This window comes from Anneissia japonica, unplaced genomic scaffold (assembly GCF_011630105.1).
Source record: "Anneissia japonica isolate Jap-2015-1 unplaced genomic scaffold, ASM1163010v1 scaffold1665_len535045_cov187, whole genome shotgun sequence".
NCBI lineage: Eukaryota > Metazoa > Echinodermata > Crinoidea > Comatulida > Comatulidae > Anneissia > Anneissia japonica.
The window spans coordinates 203,695-223,586 of NW_022727261.1; the positions used below are offsets into that span (position 1 = coordinate 203,695).

Here is a 19,892-nt window from a genome sequence, read left to right on the forward strand (position 1 = left end):
ACGTAAGGCCGGTAAAGAAAAGATGATATGATATAATATAATATAATATAATATAATATAATATAATATAATATAATATAATATAATATAATATAATATATTATAATATAATATAATATAATATAATATAATATAATATAACATAATATAATATAATATAATATAATGGCAGTACACTACACGTAAAGAATATAATGATTACTGAGTTACACATATAAACTCAGGTTATAACAATGTTAGTAGTCTACGGTATATAAAATATATCGAAAAGATCCACGCGCTATTTATCTCACAGGTTTCATAATTAACGTTATAATAATATGCGTAAATTAATTGAAACATACTGTATGCTTTTTTTAATTAGTTGTTACAGGAACAAAAACATATGTAGCAATATGCTTTAAACAAAATATGTTTATTGTCACAATACAACCATCTTGTTAAAAAAGGAATATTTTATTTTGTTGCTTAAAACGGATTACATAATTCCAAGAAACCTGGGCCCTGACCAGGTCAAAGTGTAAATAAATTCTGTAAAAAAAAACCAGAATCTGCATACTACAGTGAAAAAGGTACCGTCGCGCATAAGGTGACCCGCGTATAAGACGACTCCCATGTTTGAGAATATTGGGCGATTTTTGTATGTCAGGCGTTTAAGGCGTCCCCCTGTTTCATGGTCGCAATTCCTACTTTTTCCTGCTTTTTTTGGTCCTTATACATCATCTAGCTGACTAAACACGGAGCCAAATGCAAGGCTACGGTAATCTTCCAAATAATAATAGTTTTTAAATGTTCATTTATGGTAGCTTTCACTGCAGTACCAAATTTGCGTGTTTACGGACGATCGCACAAGGTGAAAACATGATTTAAAAAATCTAAAATGTGTGTGTCGTGCGTAAAATGTGTATGTCGTTTTTCGATCGTAATTTGCTATTTTAAACCTCGTCTTATGCCTCAGTATATACGGTAGGCCTATTGCAAATGAACAGTAACAATCGACAAAAGGTGCACATCCAACACTGTCCGCGCGAGCTAGTCAATCGAACCTGAGGACAAGATATGCTTCTTCCATAAACAAGCTCAGAATAGAACCAATCCAACAACTTTTACTTTGAATTTCCCCGTAGAATATTGCAAACGGATTTTATTCCTTTTATTTATTTTTTATTTTCTTATTTTTTTTGTTTATTTTTTAATAAATATAAAGATTGTACCAATATTACAATTACTATTCCGTACTACGTCAAATAATTACCCACATGCAAACCATATATCATATATGTATATACATATAGGCCAATATAAATAGGCCTATATATAGGCCTAAATTATGCTGTAGTCATCGTTATCGTATACAATTTATCAAGCTTTACAAATCCAAATTATTATTATTATTATTATTATTATTATTATTATTATTATTATTATTATTATTATTATTATTAAGAGTATGTTTGCTCACAAATAAGATTTACTGTACTTTTGTGTTACAGAATGATGCAGTATTTTTAATATTTTAATATTATTATTAGAATTTGGTTCATTATTGACTAGTCACGTTTGTTGACCTTCTTTGGAAGAGGTCCAATTATCATCCCGATTTTATAAAACGTTATTATGAACTTGTTTTCAAAATTCAACAGTCAGTTTCAACTAGACCTATACAATTAGACCTATGTAGCGTGTGTATATTCATCGTACGAAATCAAGTAGGCCTATAGGGCAATTATGTTCCCGTTAATGATATCGCAGACGGGGTCCTACATGTGATAGTAACTTTCTTTTAAACTATAATGACAAGGACATGGCCTACAAGGAAAGATGCAAGTGTTTCACATAATGCACCTGTGGTATCATCAACCCCGTTTAATGCCCCCAATCCTTATAATTGCCCGCTCTACATCGTAATACATCGATTCGGTTCTTAATGAATTAATAAATTACATTAACTTCCCGCTAACAATTTTGTATCTTATGAAGTGACAGGAATAATTGCATCAGAACAATAATCTCTTTTCAAGAACGTGCTTACTTTGGAAACCATGTGTGAGCGTTAATGGAAATATGACAGTAACTTCACGAACGAGTGAATGTCCATCTCGTCTGTGTGCGCGCGCGATGAAGCATTAAAATTCATGCACGTAAAATTAGTTACACACTTCGTGACACCATAAATTTTTCGGCGCGTTCTAATTCGCACTGAGATTTCGGAGATGATTACTTTGATAATATCCATTTTTAAGTCTGAAAACAGACACAATGAAGATAACGATCCTTTCACTTGTTTTTGAGAGTGTTTTCTTATATCTCCAGAGGTAAAGCGTCGATAATTACATACTTTGTATTCTCAAATAAGGTTTCATTGCATTTCTAAAAAAAATAATTTATTTTTTGCTTTGTAAAGTATCATATTATTTAAGAGCTTGTTTCGTGATGTACTTATTCTGTATAAATTTCGTTTTCTACGTATCATATATCTAACACCTGTAAATCTACGGTTACTTTTGTCATCACTAAATGTCAACAACAAAAATGAGCAAGTCAAAGCTGTGATATACATTCTCAACACTAGGCCTTAAAGGTAAAGGTAGGGACTAAAAATGACGGTTTCTCTACAGTATAAACACATTGTCTCAGTGCCGGCGATAAGCGGGGGTAGCGGCGATAAGCGGGGATGCCCAAACATTTTAGCAATTTTATTGTGCTTCACATACCATCCAAAGGCCAACATTCGCGTGGAAATACATTCACAAATTCGTGGGCATATATATACATTATAAGCATACAAACACATTTAAAAAAAATGTATTGACAGGGTTGGATGATGGAGGAGGAAGGCGAGTACACGTGATTAAAGTTCAGTTGTTCAGAATGTTTTTGAGGAGAACAGGGGAAATCGAAGAGGGATCGGGAGAGAGGAAATAGACAAGATGGAAGAAAGTAAGAAGCGAATCGTGATTTGCGACAAGGAAGGAGAGTGTCGGAGAGACGAAGAACAATTACTTAAAAATACAAGGTACTGTGAAAAATCCAAATATTATGATATTTTTTTCTACAAGTGTTTTAGCTCAACAATAAAGTATTGCCAAGAAATCCCATTCGGCTACCAAAATAAAATGAAAAGCTTATACCGGTACGCAATGTATAGCCAGTCTTCTTCATATAAATTCGGTTAATTATTGTAATCATATTTTAAACTGAACGACACACATGACAATGATATATGGACTTTACTGGAGTGTCAATCAAACTGAAGAACTGACCAACCAACAGTGCCAGGAATTCGCGCGTTTCCAACAAGCACACGTGTTGTCGCACAAACGCACGTGTTCGCGTATGTTTTAACCACTGATCTCTACTATAATTGCTCATTGGCTGGTTTTAGCGAGGCCACTGACGCCATGTTGGAGGGCCTAAGTGACGTATCTGTTTAGACAAGTTTCTTTTGCCATTTGTTTGAATTATTGTTAAAAATAAGATTATTGCAATACTGTTTAATAATAAATTTAAATTTAACGTAACTGCAATTTTAAAAAGCGCAAAAGAAGTTATTTGCGTTGTTAATTAATAAAAGACTTGGAATATTTATTAAAACGACAAATTACAAAACCACTCTCATTTAATATAATAAAATAATTTAATCAAATACAATTTAACTGTACTTTCTGAGTATTTTGCTTTAGGCCCATGTATAGTATTTGCATTTTACTTGTCAACCTACTTGTTATAGACTTTAATTCCAAAATGAAATATGATTGATTGATCAATTACTCATCATTATATGTTGTGCCTTTGATATCTATTTAATTTGCATGGTAAAAGTTTCTGATTTATATTATTATTATTATTAATTATTATTATTATTATTATTATTATTATTGTTATTATTATTTTTAATATTATTATTATTATTATTATTATTATTGCTTTATCAATCACAGGTTACTATATTAGAGGACATAAAGGGTTCTATTGTTTAGTATGCGTCGTTTGCGTAACGAGTATTATTGATCTAAGTATAAATGAAACCTCGTCACCATACCGCACCGTAGTTTATGTAGAGTAAAACAAATTGCTACATAACATTTAAGTTTGCTATTGGCAATGCATGGTCCATGTGTCTTAGTGACAAAAACATGAAATGGCCACAATAAAACAAGAATACATCAATCTGAAAAGAAAATTAATAAATCAAGAAGACCAGTAAGTTAGAGAATTGTCAGCCTCATATGACTGCACACGTCAGAAGGCAAATTCAAGCTGCTGAAATAGATGAATCTTTAATATTGAATCATCAAATAATTATAGTCCCAATGCGTTCGGTGCAGATTTGTTTACACCAGCACACATCGGACACAACCGCGAGTGGCTTCACGCAAACTCCAGCCACTTCTGTGCCCTACTCCTCCTGTGTTGCGAAAAGGTTAAGCTAGCACTAAAAGGTAAGACCATGGAGGAATAAGTTTAAGCTTATTGTTCCATGGTAGGAAGTATTGTAGAATGTATAATGCTACACAGTTTTCTCTGCGTCACTGCGTGTCTAAAGTGGTTCACACTGTGACGTCTTGGGTACGCGCGCGTAGTGACGTTTGCGTAGCACGTCTAAATTCCTCTAGTGTGAACCAACCTTTAGAGGGAGGTATGTTGGACCACCAATATAATACAACAATACATTAAAAGCAAACATATAAAACCATGTTTTATTAATTACGTTTTACAAACTATTTTATTTAAATTAGTAATTGCTTTAAGAACCATCCAAGTGGTGTTGTAATTGTACTACTAATTGTTTATTCGCCAAGCAACCTTTAAACAATAAATTTATTGCGAAGGAAATGTAGACAGAAAAAAATGCCACAATCATTTTAATGGAAGTCTGTCCAATGAATGATGACACGTCAATTTTATATCTATTGAAAACTAAATCAATGGTAGTAGATAGATTCACAGTACTGAAAAAGCACCATCATTTACAAGTACATAATCGGATCGGACATTTTTCAGGGTAGTTGCAAGTGAGAAGGAAACGAGAGAATTGAATAAACAACGGCAGACTTGTTGGATGATCTCACCGAATACCAAATAATTTGTCCTGATGTCAGACAGCTAAGTAAACTTAGTCCGATGGATACTAGGGTAGGAGGCCTATTTTGGGACGCGCTACGCAAACGCAAGCATGATGCTTGCCTTCCCAAAACCAGCATTACTGACCAAAAGATAAAAATTGACTTTTAGTATAATCATATTCTCCACATTGTAATAAGCTTTAAAATGATGGGTCATTTTACTGGATTCGAATTACTATTGCCAAAGTATGGCTTTTCTGTACTAAAATATAATACTGGCACATTCGTATGCTAATTACTCTGTTTAATAGCGATATTACGCTGGTTTTGAAATGGCAAACCTCATAATATACGCCTACACCAGTCACCACAGTTTTCAAGAAAGTTAGTGATTTTTTTTTTTAATTCTAGTTTCAACAGATAACAAGTTACGGTATTTTGTTACAATTAGTGTAGCATTAGACTGCTATACTTTGTAAGCCGGGCACCCACTGCATCGTACGACGGTCGTACGACCGTCGGCTGACGAATTCAACCCCGCTCCCTGTAAGGACGCGACGCGCAAGAGGACGCGACGCCGTCTTCTGGTTTTCAGCGGCAGTCTGAAAGGATCGTCATTAAAAATTATCCTTTGCAAGAGCGTCGTGGCGTCGTGTATTACATAGAATCGCGTCGGCCGTCGACCGTCGGGATCAAGCCGTGCACTTACTGCGTTGCACGGCCGTCGCACGACGAATCCAACTCCGCTCCCTGTGAACGCTAGAAGACGTGACCCGTCTGCTGATTGTCGGTGGCAGTCTGAACGGATCGTCATTAGAAACGATCCGTTGCGTGCGCGTTGTCGCGTTGCGTTCTTTTATAGAATCGCGTCGGCCGACGGCTCTGTGAATTCCCGGCTAACTGCTATATTTTATATTATGTGGTTATTGTACATGCTTGTTAGTACTTTACCGTCTATGGGGAAATGATTCCACAAATTGTCTGGGATTAATTGCATGTGTGTGCTTGTTGTTTGGACTTGAGTGGCTAAAGTACATTAGGCCTAAGCTTGGTTTCCATACAATCGCATAGGCCTATCAGTCTAATAGAAATTAACCATGACATTTTGTAAACAACTACTTGAATAAACCAAGAAAATGGAATGGAAAAAAAATTATATAATATTTACGAATTGTAATACGATACTTACTATATGATAATGGTAAACGTGAACTGATTAAGATTAGGCTTAAATACTGAAATATATCAACTTGAAATATAATAGCAAAGGAAATTTAAATTGTCCGTTAAGTTCTCGTCGCTTGGATTTTAGGACGCAATTTGGCCGAATCCATCTCTGCGTTGTGCAAATCGTAAGCTCCCTAATATAATAAATGTACGTCGTCTAACGGTGTGATTTACGTTTTGAAATTTATTCTCTGTTCATTTACTGTAGTAATAAAAAAAAAAGATGTTTGACTATAAACTACGCAGTGAACTGATATTACAGTAGCTTATAGTTTCTTCTGTTCAACTACCGGTACTTAGGTATTAAGAGACCCGAATGTAATGTAAATATGGTTGGAGCTTTAGATACGACATATATGTTCGAATGTTCGTCATTTTCACATTTCGGCACCGAGTTAGGAACTTAATATTACGTAAACACGTGTAATGGAATAGGCACCTATGCATATTATTCTATCATCAACTTTCAATAACTGTTCAAGAAAATATTTTAAACAAATTATTTTTATATTGAATAATTGGTGGCTATTTATTATGTACTATTAAGCTTAGCAGATGTTAATATAGGCCTACTAGTAGCTGGGAGTAGGCCTACTGTAAAGCTTGGTTTACATACAATCGCTACACGCATCGCCGACGGCTTTCGGTGATGCTAAATGATCGGTCGAATCGGGGAGCCTTCCAGATTGCATCTGGGGACTTCTACGATGCGCAGTCACGATTGCACTGAAAACACTTTGCGACAGTGTAGCGATTTTAAGAAACCAAGCTTAAGACTAGTACTGTAGGCCTAGCTATTAGTGCACACACGCACTCAGTGGGCCTCGACATGTCCAGAGTTGGATCATGTCGATTATCGACGTAGAAAGTAGAAGTAGGCCTAGAAGTACTAATAGTTGTAGTTGGGAAATGATTTAGAGTATAGGATATTGCATTAGAGCTATTACATTATATTTGACATTCTAAGCGTGACTTTCCTCTACAGCTCCCATTTCCCAAATTCTGAATTCGCCGATGGGGACAATGTACTACGTAAAATAACTTTTAAAGTATTCTATGGCAGCAAAATTGAGCCGTAACATTCCGGACATGAGGTCTGTGTCCGTAGAAAAGTACCTGCGCAGTGGAAATCAAAGTGTATGTGTTTGAGGAATACAGTAAATCCAAAATGTATTCCAACAGTGAATAAATCATTCGAGGCAGTGCCTTTGAGTTCAATCCATAAGAAAAAATCCCGTCAGTTTAATTTTGTAAGGTCATAGAATAGTTGCAGGCTGTGTAAGTAGAAATATATACAACACGTTGAAGATAAGATCGGAACATTCGCACGTCAGTCTGAATTAAACTTGTAAAACGCAACACGCGCGGCTGTTCCGTCATTAATTAATTCCCTCCTGACAAAAAAGTTTAGCTGCGTTAAGGCTTACTCGTCAATACGCGTAAGCCAATTTTCACAAAATTTGCGTTTGCTACTCGGTGCAAGAGTATTGCGTTTTGCCTCAAAACGCACCCACAAGTCTGAAACAACACGAACATTCAAGCGTTACACGCCAACGCAGCACTTGAACACATTTTGATCGACTTTCTTCCGAATCCGCCGTGTCCTATAATTACAAATTGTTTACATAGACCTACACATTAAAATTATTAGGCCTATCTTTTACTATTTTTTTGTCAGTTAAACCAGAAAACTACAGAGGAATGTAATGCAATAGTTTCGTAGATTATCAATCCATGTTCTCAAGTATTGGAAATCTTGACATTTCAGCACTTGAGAATGTAAATTAACAATCTACAAAAAGCTGATGTTTGACTGTAATTTCCTGGCCAACTAAAAAGTAAAATGTAATCATATTTACCAAGAAGCAGATGAACTTATTTCTACATTTAAGAGTGGATATGGAATACAACAATATTATTATGTACAGTGATCTACGTCATCGCACTACAGTTTTAACAAGCACGTGTAAAATCGTTAGTAACGATGCATAATGTAACACATACGGTACTGCACGTTGTGCAGAGAAACGTACAGATGTGACGAGTTAATTCACTTAATGTTGTAGGTTTTAACTTTTATTTTAACCCTAGTTAAAAGTAACCGTAGTTGTTCCCCAAGCGACTTCCCCACAGAGAATCAGAGGTCTCAAGTGTTTGCTAGACAGGCCTTTGCGTGATTTTGATCTACATCACGTACGGTACAACAACTGGATGGGGAGGGGGTACCACGTCGTCCCACAGAAACCGATTGCTGTTATATACCAATTTAAACCTTCAAAAAATACATCTTTAATAGCCAGTACCTCGACTAATTATCGTGCAGAGAATACATATAGAGATGTCACATGTCAATTAATTTTACGTTGCAAGTTTTTTTGTTTTTTTTGCAAGTTTTTTTTTTTTTTTTTTTTATTTTTATTTTTTTTTTTTTTTTACTTTTATTTTAAACCACATTTAACATTTAGTTGTTCCCCAAGCGACATCCCCACGAAGAAGCAGAAGATAAGTGGATGCTGCTAGACAGGTACTTGCATGATTATGATTTACATCACCTATCTACAATTATTGGGGAGGGGATGACACGTCGCCCCGATGTGACTTATTGCGCCGAAATACATGAGTTAAAAAATACTTTGATGTTTTTACTATTCCGAGATGTTGCATTACTGATCGGCAACATTGTACAGTCCGACTTGACGTTACGTGAAATGAAATCTAGTGTGTTTCAATGGTAAGATGTTTTTTGTTTTTTTTTTCGTTTAATATTTCGCCTGCAAACCAGACGAGTTAAATGCAAGATGTAATGTTAGGAATCCCATGTCGCCCGTAAATGCATCGCTTTATTGATAAAACATTTTAGCGACAATAATAATTGTAGATTTAGGGTATTTGTCACATCAAGTTGCATCACATTTAAAGCAGCATTTCTACCTTAGCTGTACTTGGTTTGTTTCTCGCTTTTGCATGGTGCATGTATTCATTATATACAAATCATAGCCCTGTTCTTATACACATACAACACCTTATAAGAGTGCCCAGTGGCGTATCTAGGGGATGCGCGGAAGGGGGGGGGGGTGTGAGCACGCCCCTCCAAAATTTACTCGCTCCCCCAAGTCGCCCCCCAAAAAAATCACTTGCAACCTATAGTTCAAAGTATTTGTCACATCAAGTTGCATCAGATTTATAGCAGCATTTCTACCTTAGCTGATCTTGGTTTTTTTCTCGCTTTTGCATGGTACATGTATTCATTATATACAAATCATAGCCCTGTTCTTATACACATACAACACCTTATAAGAGTGCCCAGTGGCGTATCTAGGGGATGCGCGGAAGGGGGGGGGGGTGTGAGCACGCCCCTCCAAAATTTACTCGCTCCCCCAAGTCGCCCCCCAAAAAAATCACTTGCAACCTATAGTTCAAAATCACCTAAATCACCTTATTTTGCAATTTAGCGTCCCTCAACTGATCACAGAGCTCCCACCTCACTTTCGCACCCCCTCTCCCCATCAGCACCTCAGCATCCCCATTTCAAGACTTATAGATACCCCACTGCGAGTGCTTTGGCGTTAGTGGTCTGAAGAAGTTGAATAAAGTCGGCTGTTGGCCCGAATGCACGAAAATTAAGTCATTTCGACGAGCATTTCACGAGTGTGTGTCCACCAGCATAGGAAGATGCATGGATAGAGGGGGAATTTGCTGTGTGTGAATTGGCTTAGGACAAATTCTAACTAAGCAATGACATCTATCACGGGTCTGACAAAGCATTTCTACGTCCGGGCTACAATTATGCCATTAATTGAATTCGACTTTCAAATTGGTAAACATATTGATTTACATTAAAGAATGTGCAAGCATTTTTTTTACACTTTACGAAAACGCAAGAGACCAACGTGTTATGCCAAGATTGTCAGTGTAAACCTCACGGTTTGTAAAAGTAGCCGACGGACACGTTGTGAATAAGAACATTAATGGAACAAACGCGTCATGTATATGCATTTAAATCATCTTAGTGTGAACTAAAGTTCAGCTGTAGAGGTGGCGCTCCGAAATCAATTTAATTCGGATTGTTCAAGAGAAAGTAATCAGCCACGCTTATAGAGGGCGTTTAGCAAATTATCACTCGTGAGAGCGAATGTGCAACGCTAGCATGATATATACACACAGCTAGAAGACGGCTGAAACAAAATTAAATTCAGTATCTATCAAGTAAAAATCTTGAAAAATAAACTTCCGATGATATACACTCTCCATATTATATCTGTGTACTTTATGAATTAAGATTCATATTGGTAGTAGAACCTCTTTTTTGACAGCGTTCCTCTCCTGTAAATCGCTTCATCGTACGGTATTCATAGACTTCTTTATATGTGATCAATGCATGTGGTGGCCTAAGTAGGGAAGAGGAACAGGGCCTTCGTCGGAATGAGATTCCCCTCGTCGAGGGAAAAACGCGGCACAATTTTCGCGAATGCCATACTGTTATTCTCAACAGGAACGGCCATGAGATTCAGAAGTCCATTAAAAAAACCTCTAAAATCTTTAGTTTCTCGGATTTTCCACGACTTCCCCTGCGAACCCCTCTACTAGAAGCCCTCGGTGGGCCGTATCCTCAGTCAACAACCACCTCGTTCGTCCCTCTCCGTCGAGACTCTCTCCTCATTCTGTACTTCGTGCTTTTATTTTACATAATTTGAGACCAGCAAATTTTCAGAAATGAACAAAATAATATCAAATAGAGATTTGAATTTGCCATTTATTGTATCGTGTGGCTGAACACTACACCTGCTTTTACACAAATCACTTAAGGTTAAAGTTAAATATAATAACTCAACTGGTACATGTTGATAACTACTACTAGTAAAATTTGAACCAGCCCCCCGAGGACCGACGGCAGACGAAGTGCGCCACCACTCATGCATAATATGCAATAGGCCGGCAATCCTATACTCTTTTCAGATGAGTCTCTGCATCCTTTAATACGCACATGAGACAGAATCAAAGACTGAACGTCTCATCTACAAGACGGTTTGCTATAACATACAATACTTCACAGGGGGTGAAGTAAGTAGTATGATGGATATTGGCCTAGTACTAGAGTGACGAGGGAGAAAAGAGTCTTTACGGTTCATCACAACCAGTTTCAACACCTGCTACTCTAAGCTCAAAAAATGTTTAGAAAATGAAATTAAATACAGTAAATACAAACATGATAAATTCGTTGGTTTTATATTACTACAACCATTTTTTTCCCTAACTTTTGTAATTATTCATCACACAGAAATACAGAGAGCACATTGGACACTTTGTCAAAATTTATCTAGCGCCACCTACTTCCGAGCTGTAGTCTGAAGGTATAATAACACTGGGACTTCACAGCAGTCCTGACCAGTATGTCACATTAACACTGTACAATCGACTCAAGTGAAATGTCCTCGTGTCCTGACGCTTATACGCAAATTTATATAGGTTTTATTTTTCCAAAAGATAATGTACCAATTTGATTGAACAACAGGTCTATATCGTTATATACTATTTGGAATCTTCTATGGGATTTATATATTTTTAAGAATGAGGTGAGTGTTTTGGATAATTATATAATTAAGAACGCTTGACGTGGTTTGCGTGCGCTATCAATAAAATGTTAATCAATTATCGTTCTATTTGGAGCATTCTATGGGATTCATGGTTTTAGTGGTCAGCTTATGTTATTTATTATAAAGCTTGCGTGGTTTACGCGCGTTTTCAACTCAGATACTCATTTACAATTACCGTTATTTCATATTTTGGAATCTTCTTTTCTGGGATTTATAGTTTCACGGAATGAGGTAAGTGGTGGACATACCTTTTTATTTTGTAAAATGAAGAACACCTATCGTGAATCGTGCGTTATTTCTATTACATTTCAATTAATTATCGTTATTTCTTATTTAGAATCTTTTGGAATATCTGTTTGACTGTGGGTGAGATGAGAGATGTTAAAAGCTTTTAAAAAGCAGATCGTTTGTTGTCATTCGCACGCGCTTTGAAATAAACGATACTTACATTAGTTATTGACATACGCAGGTTTCAAACTAAATTATGCGATTTTGTTTCTATTGTATTTGTAGCAATTCTTAAACTTGGGAATAGTTTTAGTAGCAATCTGTTTTTTTTTTACGGACCCAGTTATTTCAGTGTTTTATAAACGAAGTATAGTGCTTTTATTTAGTAGATGTCATAGGCTCAGCGTCTAGCATCCTTAAACCTTAACCCGACGTAAACAACAATTTGCGATGCAAATGATGTTAATTAACATTTTAAGATGCACTTATTATGTTCATTATTTTGTATTATTTCTTGAGAAAGATTACTATATAAATAGCATAGTTTGAAAAGATCGCATTAGAAATGATACAAATGCCGTTGGATTTTAAACCGAGTAATGGATCCACAGTAGGCCTACTTCTCTCCACCCCCTCCCCCACCCCCTCACCGGTTTCACAACTAACAACCCGAAGAATCGAACGTACAAGCGAATAAAACTACAACCCGCCCTCATTTCAATATTCTCGAAATTTGCAGTTTCCCATTCCACCCTCCACCCATTCCCAAATTGTAATTATGTTAATTGTTAAATTAATTGTGAGTTTTACATTTTTCTCATAGTAAACATTTATAACTTATATTTAGAAGCCATCGTAATGTATTTTATTATATATCATAAACGTTTTTCTATTTTTTTTTTTTTTTTTTTTTTTTAGTGACAGCTGACTCTAGTTATAGTAATTTCTTGACTTTATCTGTCCCTGGTCAAAGTTATTAAACTTGATTTCATTCACATTTTGTTCATATCGTCACTGCTGTATTTTTGATGGTCGAAATATAAATGTAGGCCTATGAAATGCATCGGACACGTACATTCATGATCACTCTTTTTAATGTAAAGAGCTTCTACGCTATTTTAAACGCATCTATCAAAATTATCTAAAAAAAAAAAATTAAACGTAGTTTCAATCTCCTTTTTAAATAATCTCACACTCAATTGTAATGATCAAAACGTGTATTTTCATAATATATTATGTACTACACAATAGGCCTATCTTAAAAGTAATATGTAATAGTAATAGTTTTAAAATGGGTTCATTTTTCGGGGGTTGTCGGTGGGAAGGCTACCTCAACGTTCCCTTACCTGTGATGCTAGTTCTCATTCTCATTACGAGGCTTATGAAGTGGAGCTGTTTTTAGTCATGGATTTAAATCCAGGCCCTTAAGAGTCAGACTATTGTTATAGCATGCCTTTTTTTAGTAGTGGGGAAGAACTGATAGTTTTATAATGGGAGTTTGTTCGCAGCGGATTATAATAAAATCCTGTGATTGGCGAGAGTTGGCCTATTGCCACATGAATGAGAATACTGTAAGCCAAGATGTGGCATTATAATACGGAGATAAAAAATATTAATCATACATTATTATGGACTGAATAAACAGCTGTATATTAATTTGAGTGACGCAGTATCCGAGCCGTTAGTTAAATCCTTGTCAAATGTCCTGAATTCCCCGTGACTTAGTAACAAATCCGATCCCTAAGTCTCCATATAAGACTAACCCTAAACCACCATTCTAAAATTTCGAGATTGATTTATTTAAAAAAAAAACATCGCTAAGCAGTAAAAACTCAATTACCACAAAGAGAGCTTGAGAAATTGATAAAAAGCAAAATTACGAATGTTTACATTAAAATGCATGTTAATGGTAAAAAATTAAATACACTGTAAGAATATCAAACATTACATACATTGTAACATTTTGATACTAGATAAAATACCTATTATTTCGAAGAAGCCAAAATGAATTTACACACTCCGTCTTCATCACTTAGGTGAAAAACCTATGAAAAATGGCAAAATTAAAACATTTTCCTTCTATCAAGATTGCATTATATTTTAAATTTAAAACATCGAGGTCATTAAAATAAAATTTGTTAACAAATAAATCATGCATGAATTTAATTCCTCAAACAGACATAAAAATTGCACAGAAATTGAAAATAAATTTAACAACAAGCTTGGAAAATCACCTCACCTTAAGCCTCAACACATGACATCGTTTTTTAAAGCACATAATATTATTGAAAATAATCGTCATGATGATGATGATAATGATTATGATGATGACGATGATGATGATCATCATCATCACCACCATCATTGGCCTATTATTATAACTATTTTTATCATTTTCATTTTAAAAATTATTATCTATTATAATTATCAATATGAATTATATTTTATAACCATCATTATCAATATTAATTCTACTATCATTCATATTATAAACAGGCCCTATTATTAATATTATTGCAATTATCATCATATAAAATGATTATCATTATCCTTAGGCTTATGATGGCGAGTTGACTGTCCGGGCGGTTAAGGCAGGGGCCCCGCAACCTCCCGTACAGCCATACTATTGGCACTGGTTCGAACGGCACGCTTGCCTGTGGTTCTGGTGGTGGAACAAGTCTTCTCGGATGAGGACTATAAACTGTAGGCTCAATGTACACAAATTGGCTCGTGTGCGCTTTAAAGAACCCTGCACATCATTCGAGAAAAGCGGGGGGTTAGCCCGGTCTATGCTTTATTGAGGACAGACCGGAATATGCGCCTCTTTGCAGCTGATTGGACAAGATGAAAGAAAGAAAGTATACTGACTAATCAATCCCGGATCCGGTCCGAAGCCCGAACAAAAAATCGTGAGTTAAAGCTGCAAGTCGCATGTTACTTCCTTTACATTTCCTTATCATTATGAACTGAACAATTATGAAGGCTATCATTTGCATTAATAGGTATAGATTAGCATTGGCATTATTGTGGAAGGCTGCGATGATTATAGACCGAATCACGGCGTTTATAATAATACCATAATCGTATGAGATATATACCAGATTACAATCATGACGTCATCATGATGGTAACGATGGTTGTGAGACAAAATTCATGGTCCTGATGGAGAATTAGTTATAATAGCGTATTGATGTTTGGAAAGCTAACATAAAGTGCAGTGAATACGTGACGTCATCTATACTGGCAACAGCGGGTAATAATTGTCAGTGTGTTGGTTATGGCAGTTCAGATTATGATGACGTCACCTCACAATGCCGCTGAGATAACTTTTATTGCTGGAATTATAAGAATACATAGATTATTTATCTTAATGTTTAGAAACCCCAAAGAAATCACTTATCAAAACCAATTTGGGTATTCCACATAAATTGTTGCGCCTAGGGCTATATTTGTAATTACGTATCATTAATTTTTATTTACATTTTGTAGTATTTTATATGATTTATAGAATAAATTCGATAAAATTAAAACCAGGTTTGTTTATGATGTATTATAATGATGGCAGGTGCGTTTATAATGACGGATACAATGAGGAGGGTGATGACGAGTGTGATGGTGATAGTGTTGATGGATCTGTTTGTAATAAGTCAGGGGTTCTCAACTATATCGAAATGGGTGCCAAAATTGTTCATTGAATAAATATAAAAGGCCAGGACAATAGGTGTATAATGGCGCGCAACGCCATCCGACCGCCGGAGGCGCAACTAGAGGGAGGGTTTGTTAACCTTGTCTTCGGTATGCAAAAGTCAAAATGTATATATCACACAATGGGTCATCTGTAATACAGTAATTCTTTGCTATTTTGCTGCGATAGTTCTTCCAATTTGATTGATTAACTGCTACAATTTGTGGGGCAATATATAGGCTAGTTTTGCAAAACAGAATGCAAAATTAGGTTAAAAAATTAGGCCCAAGCCTAACGGAAAATATTATTTTCGGCTTGTTCTCGCTGGCTGCATAACAGGCACTTGCGCCAGTTGAGAACCCCTGTGGTAAGTGATGGTGATGTCAGGGGTGGTAACAGGGTATATTATGGTGATGACATGTATGCTTAAGCCCAGTGGTGACAAGGTAGGCAGCGATCAAGACTGGTAAGTCTTTATGGTTATGAGGTGAAGGCGATTAATACAGATGCTGGTATTAAGTAGACGATGAAGGGTGTAGGCCCTACTTCAGGTAGGATACTGATGAAAGGTGTTCTGATGACTATTATATCTGAGACGACAAAGTTACTAAAAAGTAATTAGGTGTATGCCTAGTAAATGGACAACGCGACATAATTATTATAAACGTTCAAATTATTATTATTATTTAATTAATTATTAATGTGTTAACAGTAGACGTACCGTACATCATGTGCGTCGAAATTTAGCGGCAATATTATTACGGTGTGTTTTCAGATAGGCACCCTTGTAATTGATATACCGTTGGCAGCCTGTGAGTGAGTATTCCCAAGGTCAAATGGCCTATACACAATAGGAAATATAATGTTAAAATCAATACACTGAAAACCACGAGCCGTACATAATGAACAGCGTACCAATTTCATACAATTATCGATGGTCATATTCTAGCAAACGCTATGTTATGATGAATTACATGTCCACGCACACACACAGATATGGAGATTTTCCTGAAAGTTTCAATTAGAACGTGGATTGTATCATTTCTCGATTACATTGCGATGGATGATATTTAGCGAGATTTAGAGTCACGTGCTAACGTTTTGTGGAATTACACAAACGAGAGTTACACTTGTCTCGATTATTTCACACGATTTGCGTAGTCGATCACGTGATAAGAATACTCTTCCACGCAATTTATTGCCTCATTTTATGTTTATCGGTGTCGGCTATTTGAAAGAACAATATCCAAGGTATCTTCGCAGAAAATGGACAAAGGAAAAAAAAAATAAGGTCTGAATGAAGACAGGACCATACTCAGCGTAAACATTTGCCTGAGAAAAAGAAGCTTCAATTTAGCGATTATGTTAAATAATCGTATTGCAAATGCACCTGTTAATTTACTCCATTAATTCAAGGTGTCAGGCTTTTGCGAGCTTATAAAATACGGTATATATCGATGTCTACAGGCCGCTGGTTGTCGACGTATTCGTAGTAGGCCGATTTCGCTACGCGTTGTTTAGTACGTGCTCTTGTGAGCGCTTGACGACGTGACGTCGTCGGATCGTTTTAATGTCAATCCACTCAGTTGCCATCGCCAACAATCAGCAGATGGCGCGTCGCCAAGGATGGATTCGACAGCCGACGGTCGATCGACCGTCGTACGGTGCAGTATTTTAAGAAACAGTGGTTTTCCCCCTTTGTTTCTAGATTAGACCACACTTACGAAACCCTTTTGAAAATTTCTAGGGTGGTTTGGGTATGCGTGTACGTTGTTTTAGTTGAGACGTGTAGCGCAGCTCATTATGTAGCGCTAACATATTAGTGTAGAATATAACGTTATCCGAGGCTTAGATTCAAAGAAAACGAATTAAATTAAGATATAGCAATCCTCTTCAAAATTTCGACCATTAGTTGTTAACAACGTGTCTTTCCGTTAATGAAAAAGTGAAGCTTTGAAATACATTTAATCAGTGACATTAATATTGGCTTACGTCCTGATAATACTGAGAAAAGTTCACAGCCTATTGGCGAATTGGAAACAATTTCGAATTAATTATTCTTACAGACAACTAATCTGATCGAATCAGTGTGAAATCTCAAAGATAAAAAAAGAACTGAACAAAACATACCACACATCCTGTTAAGGCTTATGCATTCCTTTGTGGTAATTACATTTTAAAAGGCTTTTTTTATCGAATTAAATTATGTTTGGCATTTGTTGCTGATGTTGATTTGCTGCAAATGTGATTTGTCTACATTACTACAATCGAAACGAGAATATTAAAGAACATAGCTATAAATCAAACCTACTATTCCTAGATGTGAGGCGAGTCGGAACGAAATATAATGATATTGGAATTGGCCGGAGAATAACTAGACAATAATGTACAGTAAAAAATTACTTAGACGGTGCTAAACCTTTTTTTTATGAACTGAAATAAGGCCACGGACACCTGTATGTCTATTAAAGTTCTTACAAACGAGATGCGTGTGTCTCCAGCCTTCATATCGATCACCCAGGCGTCGTGCATGAGCGTGCATTGTACGTCAGTATCGTAGCTTAATGCGCAGTAGTCCCTCGGAACACCACGATTTACTATAACGAGGTACTGCACAGACCTACATTTTTAAGTATCATCTTGATAATACGGCTACGTAAAACCATAGAGAAAATAGAAATAGTAAAACAGAGACACATAGTTTTAAGCCGGGCACTCACTGCGTCGTGCGACCGTCGCACGACGTGAGCGATGGACGACACGACGTCGTCTGTCGGTTGTCGGTGGTCGTCTGAACGAAGAGTCATTAAAAACGATCCGTTGCGCGTGTGTCGTCGTGTTGCGTTCTTCATAGAATTGCGTCGACCGACGAAGTGAGTGCCCGGCTGTTAAGCTGACGCATCATTTCGATAAAAAAGAAAGTACATAGCGACAATCAATATCAATCATCTCAAAATAATTGGTTCCTTTGGGCTTTACTTACATAACGTTCACTCCTTTGGGTATTTTTGGCTAAAAAACCTAATGAATATTTTATGATAACCAACAGCAAAATTATTTAGATGTGTTTGATAAATTAGAAAGCCTGCGGCGCTTTCATCATAAGGTTGCCCACACGCACCGATGATGCGCGAATATTTATAAATTCTCCGCGTTATGATACGGAGTTCATTAAGTGGGACTCGTAAAGTTGATGGAATCACTCAACGGCGTGATAAATGTTTAAAGAGATAATTGATTAAGTAGCAGGAAGAAATGTAACTAGGCTAGGTATGCGCAGTGACATACGATATGTGCAAATGTCATAGTAAGTCACTTATTGGTCCCAGTTGACCATAGCTATGTAAATTCGAGTTGGGGCCCCTGAGGAACACCAACAACAGTGCCACCCCAATGGTGAAATAGGCAGTACAGTTCATAGGAGAACAATTCCCTGTCGTTTCCGAATAATAGTGTGCGTTCTTTCATTTTTATACGGAGTCGACGGCTAAACTTCTCTTCTAGAAGACGGAGCGTTATATACCGTGTAACCTACCTATACCGTAAACCCCCTGGTGGGGGGGGGGGTAACTGATGAAATAAAGGAGAACAAAGATGGCGTTCGGACAGCGCACATACAGATGGTTTGTTATACCATGCAAAGATCAAGAGGAACTGAAGTAAGATGGTCCGAGTGATAAATTAGCACAATATTTGTACTGTATTCTCTCTATCGAACAAGATTATATAGAGCAAATAAGAAATAAGGCTATTAGGGAAATCGTTTGGGACAAAAATAAGAAACAGTAACGAGTTAATGAGATTTTTTATTGACTTGGGATTTATCTTAACTTGACAACAGTCTTTATCCGTCGGGGAATTCAACAAATTGATAAAGACAGCAATCGTAAAGTAGTGCGATGTTACATTACTGCTGTATTCAGTGAATTTTTAACAATATTTAAATGTACAGTAACGTATGTTTTTGCTTAATTTATTATACAATAACTACTGTACCTCGTGTGTAAGCGCCTATAATATTCTATTTATTCATATAATACCATGCTTGCTCAGATGATGGTATACATCATATTATTTCACTGTTTATCATAG

General features: G+C 36.3%; 1 protein-coding gene across 2 annotated transcripts in view; it reads left to right on the top strand.

Annotated features, from left to right (window-relative positions):
- The first annotated feature begins 11,695 nt into the window (after positions 1-11,695).
- The window catches only part of LOC117113656 (gamma-aminobutyric acid type B receptor subunit 2-like), a 94,717-nt gene continuing 86,520 nt past the window's right edge, over positions 11,696-19,892 (top strand). For both annotated transcript variants that reach the window (XM_033257062.1, XM_033257063.1), the window contains exon 1: positions 11,696-11,866. The gene's annotated coding sequence lies outside the window, so the exon portion shown is untranslated. The remainder of the gene's footprint in view (positions 11,867-19,892) is intronic.